The sequence below is a fragment of the Lissotriton helveticus genome, chromosome 2_1 (genome assembly GCF_964261635.1).
Source record: "Lissotriton helveticus chromosome 2_1, aLisHel1.1, whole genome shotgun sequence".
NCBI lineage: Eukaryota > Metazoa > Chordata > Amphibia > Caudata > Salamandridae > Lissotriton > Lissotriton helveticus.
In genome coordinates this window covers 777,220,906-777,240,437 of record NC_136059.1, presented here as the reverse complement: position 1 = coordinate 777,240,437, position 19,532 = coordinate 777,220,906, and positions in this window count along the sequence as shown.

Sequence of the window (19,532 nt, the reverse complement as noted above, 5' to 3'; positions counted from 1 at the left end):
CAGGTGCTACTAACTCAGTGCACCTCAAGCCATTGTCCTTGACTGATTGAATTTTGTGCTGTGGAGAGGTTACGCAGCAATGTCACCTCAGCCTGGCAGTGTGGGAGACCTGGACCGACGATGAAGAAGATAATGCAGGTGTAACCCACCCCACTGCAGCTGCAGCAGGACTATCCCAAAGGGACGCAGTCCTAGACAATCCATTCACATGTGCACGCTCAGCTTTAGTGCCCCAACCTCAGTGCACTGCAAATCACGGACACTTCTGTTTGCATTTTGGGTGACCTCTGTACTTGCTCCAGCTACCACCATGATGCTTCGCAGTTGTTTATGTCATGTTGATGTTTTCTGTTTCCGTTTTAATGGTGATCACTGTACATGGTATTGCCAGCACCCAACCACTCCGTGTGGGCTGGCTTACATTTACCCCAGACCCATCAAGCACAGGAGTCACTGTACCTGTGACCCTGCCAATAAAGGGGCCGGGAGCACTTGCCCGTAGCCAGTTCCACATACTATCTGCGTGTGTCCATGTGGTCATGATGTGTGCTTGAGGGCCCTGGGCCCTTCAACATTACTATGTGCTGTGTACAGCAGATGCAGCCATGTCATCGCAGGCAGCGGATTGGGCTTGGACATGTAGCTTTGTCATCACCCACGCAATATGTTAGAGTAGTGGGCTGGGCCGCCGTACGCTGGTCCAGCGCGGGTGTGTGACTGATAATAGCGGCGCTCTGGGCGTGGTTCAGTACAGGAAATGTGCAAATTCATGTGTCTCTGTCACAGTGTGGGTCTCCTTTGTGGTATGCGGGTGGTCCCTAAAGGGAATTAGACACCCACGTATGTGATCTAGTTCGCCTTCCATGTGTTCGGAGCCCACTCGCACCTGATCGGCCACCTCCTTTTGGCATTCTGACACCTGGCATTGGGATGCCATGTGTGGCTCGGTGAAGTGTTGGTAGCCAGCAGTGCTGGTGGGTGCTTCCTGATATATGATCTGTGCAGGGGGTGGGCTCTCCTCTATGTAGCTTGGCTGCCCTGGTCCTGGGAGTGGGTTTCCTAGGATGTCTATGAGCTGTTGCAGGGCATCGGTGTCGAAGGTGTGGTGGTCCTCTCCAGCATCACTGATGATTTGTGTGGTCTGCTCTGCTGGAGGTGTTGTTTGTCCCTCTGCAATGTGAAGGGGAGATGCATGTTGACATTGTGTTGACATGTATGTTGGCACATTTTTCTTGGTTACATGCAGACTGTATGACAGTGTACATTGTGACTGTTTGTGAGGTGCTGGATTTTGATACAGGACAGTGGACATTTGGACTACAGGACGGATGTGGGGTTGTACGCGTACATTTCCATCTCACTGTATCCAACTCAGTCAGATGTAGTTGGACTGTTTCAGCATGTGTACGGAGCCAGTTGTGTCCTCTGTTCTGTGGTGTCGGGGTTGCACATTGTACCACATTGTCGTCAATGTGGATGTGCTGTTATTGTTATGTGTGTGTGCTGTAGAGTGCCACGGGTATCAGGGACGTGATCCAGGGTCATTGTGGGTGTGCAGTGTGCTACACATCATTGTGCATGTGTGCCATTGTGCCCATCTCCCCGTCCCCGTCCCCCAGTCCCTGGTCGTTACTCGCCCTGTTGATGTTGTGTCAGGTCCTCTGGAGCTGTGTCCGGATGCCCAGCTCCTGACACACTGATGACTGGGGCCTCGGTTTCCTCCAGCACCTCCTGGGGCGCAGGACTCCCACCTCCTGTCTCCGTTGCTGCCTTCCTGTTGGCAGTGGGTTTGTCCTTGGTTTGGTTTTCACATCATGCCAGCGCCTCTTGGCCTCCTCCATTGACCTCCTCGACACTCCGACTGCATATTCTGTCACCTCCGTGACGCTGATCTGGTTTGCCTGCGGACTGCACCCCGTCTTCCTCTCCCTCGTCCCCTTGGACTTTCCCAGCCCCGTTGTTAGTTGCTAGTGGTCTGTGGGGTTCGCGTTGGCCTCTACATGCAGTCCGGGTGCATCAATGTTGCTACGCACTTGCACTATAAAAACAACAAAAAGAACACACTTGTGCTTGTTTTTGGTGTGTTCTTTTTGTTGTTTTTATAGTGCCTTTTCCCGCCAGACGCATGGGATTTGCAGGCCTCCCGCTGGTTCTCGCTGCTTTTTGTATCGCGATTGGCCTTTTCGCAACTTTTTGGGCGTTTGTGTTTCACATTTTTGTGGCATCACGTTGACTTTATTGCGGACATTTGACGTGTTGTCGAGGGCCTATCGCATGGTGCCTCCGTGTTGTGAATACTTAGTTAACACAACGTCATATTCCCGCAATAGACTGCTATGTTGTAAGTTGCGTTAAGCTGATTTTGCAATGGTTATCACACGTTCTTGAGAATATGCTCCAAAGTCATTAGGCGGTGTAAGATTTCAAACATTAAACCTAGTCTTTAGGCTAAAACATGCTAATGCAATTGCAATAAAATCTTTATATTTCAATATTGTTTTTCTAAATCTCTTTTTTATACCACATTAATGGAAACAATTACTTTTGTAGTCAAACAAATAAATACTGATTACATGTTCACCGTAGTGGGCTATATTAAATGTGAATTTAAAACCATGCATGATAACTTCAGGGAATGATTACAAGAACATTTGTGGAATGTTCATGATGTTTTGAATCCAGCACTCAGTTTAAGCGTCATTTATTTATTCCTTTATTAATGTGTTGGCTTTCTGTAGTGCTTTTACCCAGAGCACATTACTAAAACGAATAAGAAGGCATGCATTATTTAATGAAATGGTACACGATACAAAACAATAAAAACAAAGGCAAAAAGGCCGACAAAAGATTAGCATGATTAAAAAATAAACATGCACCAGATGTATAAGTGAATGCTAAAATGACAGAGAGACCAAAGCTATAGTCCAAAATCTCACTCATCCTTCTCAAGAGAAGAGAGGAGAGGCCACATTCTAACAGCGTGCAGGTGTTCAAGGCAGATGAAATGACCCCTAGGCAAATGACACAAGCCCGACCAGGCCACAATCAGTAAAGCACCCAAGATAACAAATAAATGGACAAGATGAAAACACCTCGCAAAAGACTACAGGTGATCAGAGACCACAGATTTGTGACAGCAGCAAATTTGAACTCATTGTTCCGCACCTTACAAATAGAAAGACAAATACACTGATATAATATGAAATAGAAAGATGAAAAACGCAAACATATCCAAAGGCTTCATGCACGGGATAGAGTGGGCTTTCTTTACTCCACGTGAATGAAGAAGAACTCTATGTTTTCGTTCGGTAGTAGGTTTGAGCAGGATGTTTAAATCTACAAATAGGCAGTAGTGGGTGGAAGAATCCTTTTGTAACTGGCTCTGGACACAAACCACCGAAAAGTGTCAAGGAATCGCATGTAGATAGGACTGTGAGTTCAGGAATGGCCCTTGCCATTCCTCTAAAACTTGTAGCATTCTACAAAGTTTTAAAATATTGGCCACGCTCACATACAAATAGATGTAAAATATGCATGTGAAGTGCTAGAAACATGTGTAACCCACCCGACGTTCTCACAGTCCTCTAAAGTAAAGAGTGCCACTCCTGTGGAGTCAATCTGATCGCAAGATAAGATAAATCTAGAAAGTCTGCCTCATAATTTGTGGTTCTCAGTATCTATTTTTCTGCTAAATATCATTACAGTCATTTTCTCAGTTTCCCTTCAGAGGAAAGCCCTGGGGTGCCCGCCGCAGAGTTTACGCTTTTCCCCACCCACCCATTTTCTGCAATGGGAGCCTGTGCACGCATCTGTACACGGGCTCCCATAAAGTTCAATGGGAGTCAGAGCGAATCGAGACCATTAGCATACGGCAGCATCGTACTCACTCGTTCGGACTCCCGGAGCACGTCTCGATCTGTAAGCCCTCTAGATCCCAGTCGTACGAAGGACTTTCCTAGCGAGTTCGGAATCGGGCCCTAAGTATCTAAGAAATATGTTCAAAATGATCATTAATTGCTGGTGTCAAACATCGTATATTCTCATGCCTTCCAGGTAAATAAAGTACAAAATAAACACTTGTTCATGAAAGGTAAAACATAGAAATATAAAACTGTAGGTATGTAAAGAATGATTGTCAGCACATAGTTCCCATATGTAATTCCAAATTAAGATGCATGCAGTTTCTACTTAGCAGTGCTTTTACATAAGGGAAGCATAGAAACATAATGGGCTTCACTTTGCAGAGTGCCACAAACTTCCCATGGCTGAATTACGTTCTGATTATGTGCTGGGGAAACAAGAACAACAACAAGCATTTACAATGCAACGGTTTTGCCTTTGGAAAAGTTAGAGCTATTGGCATTGTAAATGACAATTTCTTTATTTATGTGTTCGTTTTGAAAACTGATAAATAAATGGCATTGTCCTTTACAATGCCAATAGCTTAATCTCTCGCAAATGCCACACACACCCACACCGAACCCCCCACACAGAGCCCCCTCACACACACAGGGCCCCCCTACACACACACCCACAGAGCCCACACACACCCACACAGAGGAGCCCTCACACACACTGCGAGACCCCCCACACACCCAGACTGAGCCCTCCACACACCCACGCAGAGCCCCCCCCACACACACCCACAAAGAGCCCCCCACACACCCACACAGAGCCCCTCCACAGACCCACACAGAGTCCCCTCACACACCCACAAAGAGCCCCCCCACACACCCACACAGAGCCCTCCACACACCCACAGAGCCCTCCACATACCCACACAGAGCCCCCCACACACCCACACAGAGCCCCTTACACACCCACACAGAGACCCACACAGAGCCCCACACACACCCACACAGAGCCACCCACACAGAGCCCTCCACACACTGCAAGCCCCCTGTGCAAGTTATACACTGTTGTTAGAGATGAACCGACCGCATAGGTAACCAATAGGTGTAAAAAGGACTTCAAAGGTGACAGACTGGGGAGAGAGATGATGATGTAGGAGTGAGAGATAGAGGGATTGTGCAGATAAAAGAGGAGTGTTAAAAGGGTTGTACACAGCAAGAAGTCTGAGAGGGAGTGTGTAGATAATGGGTAGGTTTGGGTGGGAGAAGCTCTTTGTGTAACATCAGTTGTACAAAGGATTGTACAGACAACAAACAAGTGTGAAAGGGGCTGCAATGATGTACACTGGTGAAAGGGAGTGCTGCAGACAATAGCGAGGTGTCACAGAGGAACAGCAGACAGTAGGTAGGTGTGAGATAGCTGGGCTGTGAAACTAACTCAAAGATGGGAAAGGGTTCTTCACAGGCAAGAGACAGGTGTCAAAGGGTGTAAAATACTTTTGCACAGAGCAGGCTGTGAGAGATGGGGGAAAGCAAGTCACAATGCACTTTATTTCCAACAGGCTTGTGTTATCTGCAGAAAATGGTCAGCACCAAAGGAGATCAACATGAGGCCAAGTGAAGGCACCCAAGGGGTGCAGCAGTAGATTAACCACCCAAGAGGGGGATTTAGAAAGTACCACATAATCACAGTACATTAAGAGCACAACACAAAGCCTTGTCTGTGCCAGAAAGTAAGGGGTATAACTAAATGCATACGTACCACTAACGTCAATTTCTGTGGCTTAATGTGCAGTTTCATGCCACAAAAACTATAACTGAGCCCACAGTATTACAATGGACAATGCATCGCTTCCAGTTCACACTGGTCATTGTATAATTATGTAAGGCAGGGTGCCTATTTTGGAGGCGAACGTAGCAGACAATCTGTAACAAAACTATTTAAAAAAAAAAAAGAAATGTCACATGTATTTCTTTCCGCTGAGGTATAAAGATGCTTAAAGCACAAGTATTGACAAAAACAACAGAAATGGCCTTTGGGACTCATTGATTTTGCCACTGGTTTTTAGCAATGATCTACTGCGTGCATGTTGTTGTGAGTGTGTAAGAGGCATGCGTGTGGTTGTCAGTGTGTGAGGGGTGCGCGTGTGGTTGTGAGTGTGTAAGAGGCGTGAGTGTGTTAGGCGTGCGTGTGCCTCCAGAGTGCTGGTCTGTGAAGGGTGCGCGTGGGGCTGATGGCGTGCGTGTTGTTAGTGTGTAAAAGGCGTGCGTGTGGTTGTGAGTGTGTAAGAGGCGTGCGTGTGGTTGTGAGTGTGTATAAGGTGTGCGTGTTGTTGTGAGTGTGTATAAGGTGTGCGTGTGGTTGTGAGTGTGTAAGAGGCGTGCGTGTGGTTGCGAGTGTGTAAGAGGCGTGCGTGTGGTTGTCAGTGTGTGAGGGGTGCGCGTGTGGTTGTGAGTGTGTAAGAGGTGTGTCTGAGTGTGTAAGAGGCGTGCGTGTGGTTGTCAGTGTGTGAGGGGTGCACGTGTGGTTGTGAGTGTGTAAGAGGCGTGCGTGTGGTTGTCAGGATGTGAGGGGCGCGCGTGTGGTTGTGAGTGTGAGGGGTGCGCGTGTGGTTGTGAGTAAGAGGCATGCGTGTGGTTGTGAGTGTGTAAGAGGTGTGCGTGTGCCTCCAGAGTGCTGGTCTGTGAAGGGTGCACGTGGTGCTGAGGGCTGTTGTGAGTGATTGCTGCAGCATGGGTGTGTGCCTGAGCTGTCAGTGGGGCCAGACTGCTAGAATGAGAGCACGGTGTGTTTGGGGTGCTGTGGGGAAAGGACGGCCTGTAGTCTGGAAGAGTCGGAGATGCAAGAGCTGAGTGTAAATGGCCTCCTGTGGGGCACTGGCTGTCATGTGCGGGGCGTCAGTGAAGCCCCGGGTGTGACCAATGCATGTGTGTACCTGCGCCAAGGATCCAGCGAGATGTCTCGAGCAAGGACACCTGGTACAAGCTGAGCCCTGATGATGAGACGTAGTCCCCGGCAGTGACGTCACTCCTAACGCGCACATCTTTTCTATTGCAGTGACTGACGTGGTTGACCTGGACCTCGGCCTCTCGGGCCGCTCCGGCGGGATGGTCACAATCACCATGCTGCTGGCAGTGGCGCTCTTCACGCTGGTTCTGGCTCTCATTGCAGCACTGGTCGTTGGGCGGGAAAAGTCACCGCTCCCCTAAAGATGGCATCGGCCATCACAGTGACTGACAGACACTTGCAGCACATCCCTCGCGCCCCATGAATGGAAATCACATGTTGTGCTTAGGGGGGACGTTTCTTCCAAAAGCACCCGCTTCAGAGCATTGTCCCAGCAGATTCATGTAGATGACCTTTCAGCTTTTGTGGTACAGAGCAATGCTTCAAGACGCCACGAGGCCACTGCTTGTTCTAGCAGCTAACTGAGCTCCGGTTGGCCATATAAACTGGCCATCCTTATTAACAACTTAATTCATTGCACATATGAAGAAAATATTAAATGATGGAAAATATATCCTCTGTTTAGGAGCGCTTGACCTCCGGAATTTCCTAGTGCTTGTTGGGGATAAAGTAGGAAGAATAACAACTCGCATACACCATGCCCACCGCCAGCCTAGGAGTGGCACTGCCCATGGCCGCCCTCAACATTAGTAGGCCTCTGTAAACATCGAGGCAGAAGGGGGTGGCAGGAAAGGAGTGACATCACTGCAGAGAGGCCATTCTGTTTGTGCCACCCAGGGCCGGCTTTTGGCATGGGCGAGCGTGCTCCATGCCCAAGGCGCAGGCTTCAGAGGGGCGTAAGGAGCTGTCTGCATTAATGTCAGCAGAGACCCTGCTTCTGGCTCCAGAGCTGCAGACCTGTTTTTAACACCCCATCAGCCTGCTTTCTTGCCCTCCCATCTCCTCCCACCCGCTGCTGCCATGCACCATTAACCCCCCTCCAACCAACAGCTTGGCACCAGGGTGAGATGCAAATCGGTGCATAATGCAGGTGAGTGGGGTGGCGCAGGGATCTGTGCAGAGGCCAGACACTACTAATGCAATCCTCCAGGGGCGGCCCTCTGAACCCAAGGGCTCCCGCTGCCTCGTTTTATTCACCAGCAGGAGGGCGCCAAATGCATTTCCGCCCAGGGCGCTACCCGACAAAGGCGGGCTCTGGAAGACAAAAGGGGGATAAATGCAGAGCAATCAAGGCACGGACAAGCATTGGTACTGGGCAAGCGTCCCATGCTTCCGGGGACGACACCTACACAAGGACAGCAGCTCGTCCACGACTCATTTGCACTTCTGTGCAGCGCTGGGTCTGAACTTCAGGTGTGACGCATGTTTATGCAACAGCCACAGGGGCGGCGGGTTCCCTCTCCTGGCATTGTAACGGGGGAGGCCTTCCATGTTCGTTGCACGGAAAACACCGGCCATATGACCGAGCCGTAAAGATGCGAGGCGGTGAGTGACATACACATATGTAGTTACAACGTCATACTGTGCAAGGCCTCAAGGACCTGTGGATGTACTCAAACCTTCAGACTGTCGCCAGGTTCAGTCTGTCTCCAACTCCAAACGCGCCGGCCAGGCAGCCCTAGCGCCAAGCATTCCCTGCAGTTGTGTGGCGCATGCAAAGCACATCGGTGAAGTCACGAGCAGGCTCGTGGAGAGGGGTCGAGGTGTGCAGTGCCGTGATCTCACACTCGAAACAAGGGTGGAGAGCATTCTATGAGACCCCTTGCTGCCGGGAGGGCCCGCCGCCTCACGTCCGGCCCGTGTCCCGCCCCCACCCCAAGAGAAGGCCGGGGAGACTCAGCTCCTCCCCCCCCCCCACCCCACCCAGACCCCGGTACAGAGATACCCTCTGCTCAGATAGCGCCCTGGGCAAAACCAGCAGAAAGCACGGACACTGCACAAGCGCTACTTCACCACCTAGAGCCTCCAAGTCTTTCAGGAGGCGCTAGTTCCAAGTAGGCAATTGTTATCTACTTGGAACTAGCGCCTCGTGATAGATTTTGAGGCTCTAGGCGGTGCACTAGCGCTTGTGCAGTGTCCGTTCTTTCTTCTGGTTTTGCCTCCTCCTAGACTCGTGTGCATCGCACCCTCATGATAACTTTCAGAGCACGCACAATAAAATGAAGGGCTTCTAGGAGCTTGGAGAACAGTCCTGGATTTTGACGAGAATGTCAAATGTACATGCAGAATTCCAAATGGATAATTCTGCACAGTGGATGTCCATTTGTGTCAGATTAAAACATAGAATTATTTTCTCTTATGTAGTTATAATTAGAAGGAATATTTATTCCATGAAGTAACCGCTTTCTAAAAACGATGTTCGAATACAGGAGTGTTCCTTCTCAGCGCCAACTTGACCTGAAGCTTTTGGAGCGCTTTACACACGCATCACTTACATTGCCTGACAGGCCCTTTATTCCACTGTGCATTTACCCCGTGGGTCGGTGCCCTTGGGGGTGGTTTTGAAAGCCCGGGGCCGCTCCCGGTGTCCCTGTCACTTTCCGCAGGCCGCAGCTCCCCCATTTTAACTGCAGCAAAGAGAGGCGTCGAGAGAGATATATAGATGGGAGGGTGGGCATAGGTAGAGAGAAAGCGATTAGCGATGGAGAAGAGAGAGAGAGGCGAGAGTGGATGGGCTCAGGGAGGTATTGCGCAAAGAGTCGAAGGGGGGGGGGTAGAGAATGTGATGTTAGAGGCCAGAGCTGTATCTTTGAAATTGGGAAACCCAGGTACAAGTTTTGGCGTCTTCTCAAAATCCTGCACTTCTGGACAAATTACTGAATCTCCCCGTGCCTAAAAATACCACAAAAAAATTAATGAGACATTGTGTAGTTGGTGCTGTAGCATGTTGGTGAAACTGCGCCCATGAGAGTGACGTGGTTTCTATGGCTGTACGTCAGACGATCACATATAGAAATATTCTCTGACATGCACATTGTCTGGTTGGGTGTAGATTTTTTAAATTATTAACCACATGGGGCCCTATTTTTCAGAAGGGTATTTGGACGCTATATTTTGTCAGCGTTTGAGTGGTGCGCTATACTTTACAGATGACTCTGCAGCTGAAACTGTTTGCAGCTGTACTGCAGTCGGGCCGTGCCAGCCCTCGGAGACCAGCCTCTTCACACGTCCCCCCTGTGCTGTGATCGTGTGAACGAGCAGTCCAGAGACGTGTCCGGCTGACGACCTGGCGGTGGCGCTCCCAGAGGTGTCTGCGCCTCGAAGAGGTTCGGTCAGCCGTGAAACAACACCCCCCCCCCCTTAACTCTGTCACACCGCGTTTGTAAAGATGTGAGGGCCTGGACTCCATCACTAGCGCTGCTGGCCTGGCATGGATGCTCCCGTTTCGCAGCGCTAGCTGCGTCACACGTTCCCTGCCCGCTGTCCATGTGGCGGTGCACTTTGTTCAGGGTGGAGAGCGGGCAAAGGTTGCACGTGGCTCGGAAGATATCAGGCGCAGGCAAGGCAGAAAAGGCGCCTTCTGCCTCAGCGGTGAGAAGCGAGAGATGTACGTGAACCCCAGCAGGGATACTTCCTCTGATGATTGTGTCAGATCACTCACCAAGCAGGAAGGCGGGTGCCGGCTCAATGCCGGACCAGATTCGGGGGCGTTCCCGGCTTTCGGCTGACGTCGCGTGACGTCGGCAAAAGCCAAAGAATCTCGGGAACGCCCCCGAATCTGGTCCGGCATTGACGGACAGGCCCCTCGTCCAATGGCTAGGCTCCATTTATGGAGCCAGCCAATGAATGACGAGGGCCGACCCAAACCCACACTACAGTTCTCATCAGGTTTTCGCCTGCGCGAAAAAGATGCGCAGAGCGCATCTTTTCGCCAGGCAAAACCTAAAAACAGCAAAATGCCAATACTGATAAGCAATTCTCGCATTGAAATGAAACAGTGTCACCATGAACCTCTTTTTCCGTATGAATTCATCAGAATTTATTCAAGAAATCACATATATTCAAAATTCAATTACCTCTGATTTCATTTTTACAAAGTCCATATTCCTTGTTGGCACGAAGGATAATCCTTTTTCTAAAATGCTTTTCTCTGCATTGGTCAAGATTCTTTCTGATAAATTATAGATATGAGAAGCTTTTAGTTCTTGTAATTCTGTCGCCTTTTCGACATCTCACCAACTATAATAATAAAACAAGCGGACAAAGGGGGGCTCCATTCAACCCCTCTGCATCCAAATGCCTTTAGATGCATTTGTTGGTCCTGCTTCCATCAGATATGCAGAGATATCAGAAACTGCTCCACCGAGTCAGATCCAGTCCGTTTTTTGCCCAACCAATTTCTCTCAAAAGTAACATTTTACAAAACAATTGTCTAGCATGCCCAGCAGGTATTTGCACTGCGTAATTATGTTCCAAATCCAAAGACCATGAACAATCTGGTTTAATTGATGGCTCACCGAGCCTACACTACAATCCCCAGAGTTCAGTGGGACAACGCTTGGCCGGAGCCTGTGCCGACATTTAAATCACTTCCGCTGCCGCTTGCAGTTAACGCTAAGCTTCCTGGTGGCCCGAGAGGAAAACATCACCTAAGAAAGGCTTGTTTCTAAGGTAAGGACCAAGCGAGATTTATAGAAAGAGCCACTGAACAGAGAAACGCCCGGCCCGTTTTTCTTAAAACATGCAAGCTAATATCCTGTGGGCGAGATAGAATTACGAGCTGTAGTGTTCTGGTCTGGGCCTAGTGGTAATGAACTGGAGACCACACGTTACTGAGTTGGTGGTCAGTACACTGCCTGCCACGCCCAGGGTCCTGGGCCTTTTATTAATTACAGCACGTGTCCTACGTATCCACGTCGGGCTAAACCAACTATCCCACGCTTGTGGGGGGGGCGGAGTATCAACGCTGTACTAGACGCGGGCCATAGTGGTTGCGCCCACATATTGCAACACTACATTCCTCCTTTACCCCAGAGTGAAAAACAGGATAAACATAACATGACTTATCAAAACTTCAGAACGTAGTCTCTAGAAACTGCAAAGATGCAAAAGGAACAGTCTTACTTTAGCGTAGGCAGATGTGCGGCTAGAACCACTTCAACGTCTGCATCGGGCCACAAAGTCTCGGTACCTCTGGGACGGCTTCGGGCAGGGGCGCAGATCGTGCTTGCTTTGGCTGCGCTCACTTGACGGGGTTTGAACCAGTTCTTCCGAGTCATCCGCCTCGGCAGCTCCTGGGTAGCTTTGGGCCACTTGCGACTCGGGTCTGCTTTGGGCCAGTGTGGCCGAGTCTGTTCCTGGGCATTCCACCTCGCTGGCAGTGTCTTCTTCCGCCGCTTCTCTTGGGCCTTGGGTCGGTCCTTGGTAGGGCTCCGCAGGGTCGGGGAAGCCATCATCTTCTCCACTCGTGATTTTCTTGAAGAATGACACGTTTCTTGTGACTCTCTCTCTACCTCTTGCCGCCGTGATCATGGTGCCATTGACGTTGGTGACAGTCCAGGGGTCTAATTCGAATGGGAGACGGAATTTTCCGCCTGGATGGCGGTCTTTCACGAGGACTCGGTCGCCTACTTGGATGGTGCTGTCCACAGCTCTTCTTCTCCGGGACGCCTCTCTGTTGGACTTTGTTCGCTGTTCCGTGGATCGGTTGTCAGGAATCGGAGACGATGCCCACAAGGGATGGTGTGGGATAGTGTCCATGACTGCCCTATTGAAAAATAGATGGCTTGGAGGAACCCCTGTGGTGCAGTGGGGTGTCAGCCTGTATTCCCATAGGAACTGGTAAAGGGCCAGCTCTAGGTTCTGGCCGTCTGTCATCGCAATCTGGATAGTCTTGTTCAGAGTTCTCATCAGTCTCTCAACTTCTCCATTGGCTTGAGGCCATCTTGGGGTTATCATTGCGGTGTTTGATGCGGTGTGATTGTAGGTATTCTGCGAGTTCACAGCCGTTGAAGGGGGGTCCATTGTCTGTGCGTAGTTCGTCCATTAGACCATGGGTTGCGATTATCTTCTCCAGCTTGGGAATCACCTCAGAGGCTGCGGTGGAGGGCAGGATCTCAATCTCAGGGTATCTTGAGAAGTCATCGACTACCACAAACATGTATTTCCCGCCGGGGAGACTGCCAAAGTCTGCGCTGGCGCACACCAATGGAGACGTCGGACCCTCCTCAGTGATCACAGGCGCTGGTGGGTTGGGCAGGCTGGTCGCCAGGCACACGGGACATCGTTGGACGACTTCTTTGACTTTCCTGTTGAGTCCTGGGAACCAGAGTTTGCTCCGAAGGCAGTTTTTTGATTTTACAATGCCCTGGTGTGCGCCATGGGCCAAAAGGGCTGCCTGCTGTGTGAGACTGTCGGGCACTACCAGGCGAGGGCCTCTCAAGAGACACCCTTCCGGGGAGATAGACAGTTCGTTTCGGACCTGGTGGAGTGCTCTTAGCGTCGCCTGGGCGTCCAGGGTGCGGAAGGATGCTGGGCTCTGGAGTGGTTTCCAGTTTCCCGACTTGATAGCCTGGATAGCAATTTGCATGCAGTCATCATCTTTGGTGGCTTGCGTCACGTCTTCCAGGGAGATCGGCAGGGGTCTAGATCGCTCCACGATCATTCTGACGTATTCCTCCGTGGCGTCGGCTTCCGCGGCTTCCGCTTCAGTGACCGGGCGGGCGTGCCTCGACAGGTAGTCGGCAGGGTTTCGGGTGCCTGGCCGATACTCCACAGTGAATTGGAATTCCTGGAGTACCCACTTCTTGATGCGAGGGGGGGGGCCGTGAAGATGACCCTTGGAAGAGTGGGACAAGGGGTTTGTGGTCTGTGATTACCACAAACGGGTGCCCGTACAAGTAGATGTGGAAGTGCCTGCACCCCCACAAGATGGCGATGGCCTCCCTTTCGATCTGCGAGTATCGTTGCTCCGTTGCCGTGAGGGTTCTACTCGCATACGCGACGGGGGCCCATTCCCCGCATGCTTGTTGTTGAGTCAGGACGGCTCCAAGGCCTGTCGGGCTTGCATCCACCACGAGCTGTGATTCGTTGCGAGAGTCAAAGTAGGCCAGGGTCGTGTCTGCTGAGAGTGCCGCTTTGGTTTTCTGGAAGGATTCTTGCTGCGCTGGCCCCCACTCCCAGGTGGCTGTGGATTTTGTGAGATCGCGGAGAGGGCCGGTGAGGTCTGACAGATCTTTGATGAAATGCCCGCAGTATGTGACCATTCCAAGAAAACTGAGGACAGCGGTCACAGATGTCGGGGCAGGGGCATCATGGATGTCTTTGACCTTGTCAGGGTCCGGTCCTACACCCTGGTCAGAGAATTTGTAGCCAAAGAAGCTAATGTCTTTTCGTAGGAACTCGCATTTTTCTCTGTGGAGGGTTAGACCCCGTTCTTGTAGCCTGGCAAAGACGGCTTGGAGGCGCCGGATGTGTTCATCCAGGGTCGGTGCATGGACCAAAATGTCGTCGCTCACATTTAGCACGCCGTCTAGCCCTTGCAGGACATTTTGAATGATGTTCTGAAACACCTCGGCTGCGCTTGATATCCCAAAGTTGAGCCGGGTATATCTCCACAGGCCTGCGTGGGTGGAGAAGGTTGTTATCGGGCGAGAGTCCAGGTGCAGTGGGATTTGGTGGTACCCTGACCTCAAGTCCATCTTCGAAAACCACTTTGAGCCTGATAACTCTCCAATGATGTCGTCTATGGTTGGCGTCAGATGGCGCTCTCGCTTGATAGCGAGGTTGGGGATGCGCATGTCAACGCAGATCCGCACAGCGTCGGGTTGCTTCGGTTTCTTGGCTACCACGATAGGTGACACCCGTGGGGTGGGCCCGCTTACCCTCTCGACGATTCTGGCTCTCTTGAGTACTCGCAGTTCCTCATCCACTTTGGGTCGTAGGTGGAATGCGATGCGTCGGTGCCGGAGGGCTACTGGGGCGACTGATTGGTCTATGTGGAGATGAATGGCGGGTCCCTTCAAACAGCCAATCCCTTCGAACAGTGACGTGTGTTCTAGCACGAGATGGTCGAGGCTGTGGGCTTGGACGGTGAGTGCGAAGTGTATCAGTCTCCAGGTCTTGGGCCGTTCTGCACCCAAGCAGGAATCCGGATCCCTCTTGCGACACATAGATTTTGGTGTGCAGGCGATTGGAAGCGTGTGACAATGCAGTCCGGAAAACCCCACACAGGCATAGTGGGCGACTGGTGCCGTAGGCGTATACCTGTACTCTCGTGGGATGGAGCACTGGTGGGGTGTCTAATGTCCGGTACACGCTGGCTGCCATTAGATTTATCATCGCTCCGGTGTCAATCAGGGCCGCCACAGCTTGATCCTGCACGTTTACTGTGCACATGGGTTCTGCGGATGGTGTAGCTGCCAGAGTGTTGAGCATTCGCACCACGTGGACGGAGGCTGCGTCCGCATCGTCATCGTCCATGTCGCTGTTGGTGGAGGCGTTTGGCAGTGGTTCTAGCTGTCTCACTCTCCGGGGCGGGCCACTAGGCCTTTTCTTCTGTGTTGATAGACACACACTTGCAAAGTGCTTGGCTTTTCCACAAGCGCTGCAGATCTTTCCTTGTGCTGGGCATGCTCCGTTGTGGGGCGTTGCTCCTCCGCACCATGCACAGGCGCGGTCGTGGGAGGAAGGAGTTGGGCCTGGCCTCCCTCGCCGGGGTTGTCTCGTGCGTGTTTCGGTGGCACTGGTCTTGATGGGGCACACTGGTTCTACCTTGACTGCGACTGCGGGTTTTGGCTCCATGTGTGCAGCTCTTGCTTTCGACAGTTCTTTGGACCGCCCTAAAGCCAGGATGTCGCGCATGGGCATGTTGTCTGTTTCCAGGACTCTTTCTCGCATTTTCGAGGAAGCACAGCCCTGAATGAACTGGGCGCAGATCTCGTCGTTGGCATCCGGGAGGGTGCACGTGCTGGCCAGCTTTTTTTGTCTCGCATAGAAGACGTCCACCGATTCTTCTGGGAGCTGGCGGGCTTGGCGGAGTAGGAATCTCTCATAATCCGCGCTGGCGAATGGTTCGAAGTATTCCGTTATGGCGTCGCGTAGCGTGGTGTAGTTCCGGGGCGGGCCTCCTTCTACCACGTCTTTCCAAATGTCGTGGATCGCCTCACCTCCCAGGTGCAAAAGCATCGCCCGCCGTCGCTCAACTGCAATGTCCGCTGCCACAAAGTAGTTCTCCAGGCGTTCCACCCATTTCCTCCACCGGGCTGCCTGTGACGGCGGCGTGCCCGTGACTGCGAAAGGTTCCAGTGGGGGCACGGTGGCCATGGCCATCGGGGGAGGCGGAAGGGGTCGGCAGCCGGACGTGCCTTATCGCCAGGGGGTCGGGAGCACCGGAGTACGCTGGGGGTATCTTCTCAGGGCCGTGGAATGTCCCAGCAGCGTGGCACGCGGGATGCGTGAGAAACGGCAGGGTCTCCGCACGCGAGATGCGTGGGAAACGGCCGGGGCCGCAGCGTTGCATGCGGGAAGCATGAGGGATCGCACGCCAGGCGCACGTGGCAGGCTCCGCAGCGTAGAAGGCCGGCGCTCGGCCGGAGGCTGGTGCGGCCGGTGGAGGAGCACGGCTGAGGTGCTGGGGGCGCGAACACGCACCTGAGGCCCCAAGGCCGATTGCCAGGGCAGAGCGGCGGGCCCACTGTCAGGCGGGGCCCTCGTCGCAGGAAGCACCTGCTCGCTGGAGCGTCGGGGAGTCGCGGAGAGTCCCGATGGCGGGGGACGCCGGTGCAGCGCAGCTGGGCCGCCGACAGGTAAGGCCTTCAGCTTGGTCGCCGGGACAACTCTACCGGCGGGGGTGCGCAGAGCACGCCGTTTGGGGCAAACTGCAGGAGCAGCAGATGTCGGCCCGTGAGTGGCAGAGCGGCGGTGCTTGGCACGCGATGGGGTAGCGAGACCACCTCGTCGCCAGTGTAGTGTTCTGGTCTGGGCCTAGTGGTAATGAACTGGAGACCACACGTTACTGAGTTGGTGGTCAGTACACTGCCTGCCATGCCTAGGGTCCTGGGCCTTTTATTAATTACAGCACGTGCCCTCCGTATCCACGTCGGGCTAAACCAACTATCCCATGCTTGTGGGGGGGGCGGAGTATCAACGCTGTTCTAGACGAGGGCCATAGTGGTGGCGCCCACATATTGCAACACTACACGAGCCTATCCCTCACCTCAACGAGGGAACATTTGCTATGTGTGAGACTCAACAATTGGTAAAATCCGGCATTTTTATTGTAGGAAAACGTGAAGCAAGGCGCATAACATCTTCACCAAAACCAAACAACTTATCTGCGGGCTGAAAACAATAGAAAAAGGTATGGGCAACTTTCTTACGGACCCTCATATACCACAGTTTGATACCCTCTTTGGAACTAATGGGTGATTCCTCTTGTCTTTTCCTCATGTGTGGCCTAGGACTCACGCCTGGGAATTCACGGCGCACTAGTGACCCTACGGCTCTCAGTCTCCGACCGACCGCCGACACAAATGTAAGAAACATTTCAAACACATACAGTGTAGATTTTTTGACTGACAAAACTAGCGTTCTGGGGTTCAAGACTGATATTGTATGATTGTCTCTGCAGGAGCACACTGTAGACTGTGTGAAGAGAGTAGAGCAGGGATCGGCTGATCTCTCAGCACATAATAAGGTAAGCAGACTTCTTGAAAGGAGATAATTAGAAGCAGGTGTGCCTCTTGTGAATATGGTCCATAACTAAGACACAATTTTGTGTGTTTTTCCAGTTTTCTGGCTCTGAGGCGAACCCCATATGTGGAGGGGTTTGAAACGTGTCGACCTTTTTTTGTGGCCAATCAATTGTACAGATTACTGTCAAACATTGACATTGTAAGGAAGCAGCTTAATAAAAAATAAAACAAAGCTTTATTTTCGTGTTAACGGAAACCTTGAGGGGACACTTCATAAGTACATTTCTTAGACCTACATGCATTTGGGTAGATGGTGCTATTTCTCTTGATACCAAAAATTCCTCAAGTTTAAATTGCCAAAATATATTTTTAATTCAAAATCTTCACTTTGTCGGATGCATTGGATAACCCTATGACTACTTAAAATCTACATTTTCATATTTTCATTTCCAAGGTGTTTTTTGAGGGTAACAAGACATAATATCGAAGCAAAAATATAGAATGGACATAATATCGAACTAAAAATATAGAATGGACAAAATATCGAATGGACACAATATAGTGGTTTAAAATATAGAATTGAAGGTAAGTAATATCGATTGTCAAAATATCGAAGTCAAAATATCGAAGTATATAATATAGGCATTAAAATATATCGAATTTTTTATAATATCGAATTTTTTTAAGTGTTTTGTATGTTAGTATATGTGTGAAAAGTGTATATTATTTTTGTAATGTATGTTTAATTTTTTTTAAGTAATGAATTTTATGTTATTTAATTTTTGCGTAATTTAATTCTGTAGCGGGTTGTGGGTTTATAGGAGAATAGTGTGGGAAGTAATTTAATTATATTAAATTAAATATTCATTTCGTACAATTATTAATTATTTTTAATTTAATTTTGCTTTTTAGTTCTATAGCGGGTTGTGGGTTTATAGGGGAATAGGGTGGGAAGTAATTTAATTGCAATTAATTAAATATTTATATTTATTTATTGGTATTCATTTTGAATTTATTGTTAATACATTTTTAATTGGTAATTATTTTTTATTAATTGGTAATTCATTTTTATTAATTAATTCTCTGATAATTATGATAAGTTTATGTGGGTTAATAGGGGAATAGGGTGGGAAGTAATGTAATTGTAATTAATTGCATATTAAAAATACTTTTTGTGTATTGATAATTAATTTACTGTTAATTAATTATTATTTTGTATTAATAATTAGTTTTTGTTAATGAAAATTAATTAGTTGTTAATTAATTATGAATAGGTAATTGATCTTTAATAACTAATATTTATTTGTATTTCTAATTAATTAATTATTACATAATATTAAATTGGTAATTCATTTTAATTAATGTTTTATTGGTATTGATATTTAATTTATTTTTATTAATATAATAAATCATTACTTTCCCTACTGTTAAACTTACTGGAGTGGGAATAGTACATTTTACCCCTACGCTATCCAACGCTTTCCCTACTGTTGCACTCACTGGAGTGGGAATAGTAATTTTTACCTCTATGCTATCCAACGCTTTCCCTACTGTTGCACTCACTGGAGTGGGAATAGTAATTTTTACCCCTACGCTATCCAGCGCTTTCTCTACTGTTGCACTCACTGGAGTGGGAATAGTAATTCTTACCCTCCCCCTATCCAACGCTTTCCCTACTGTTGACCTCACTGGAGTGGGAATAGTAATTTTTACCCTCCCACTATTCAACGGTTTCCCTACTGTTGCACTCTGTGGAGTGGGAATAGTAATTTTTACCCCTACGCTATCCAACGCTTTCCCTACTGTTGCACTCTCTGGAGTGGGAATAGTAATTTTTACCTCTACGCTATCCAACGCTTTCTCTACTGTTGCTCTCTTTGGAGTGAGAATAGTAATTCTTACCCTCCCCCTATCCAACACTTTCCCTACTGTTGCACTCACTGGAGTGGGAATAGTAATTTTTACCCTCCCGCTATCCAACGCTTTCTCTACTGTTGCACTTTCTGGAGTGGGAATAGTAATTTTTACCCCTACGCTATCCAATGCTTTCTCTACTGTTGCACTCTCTGGAGTGGGAAT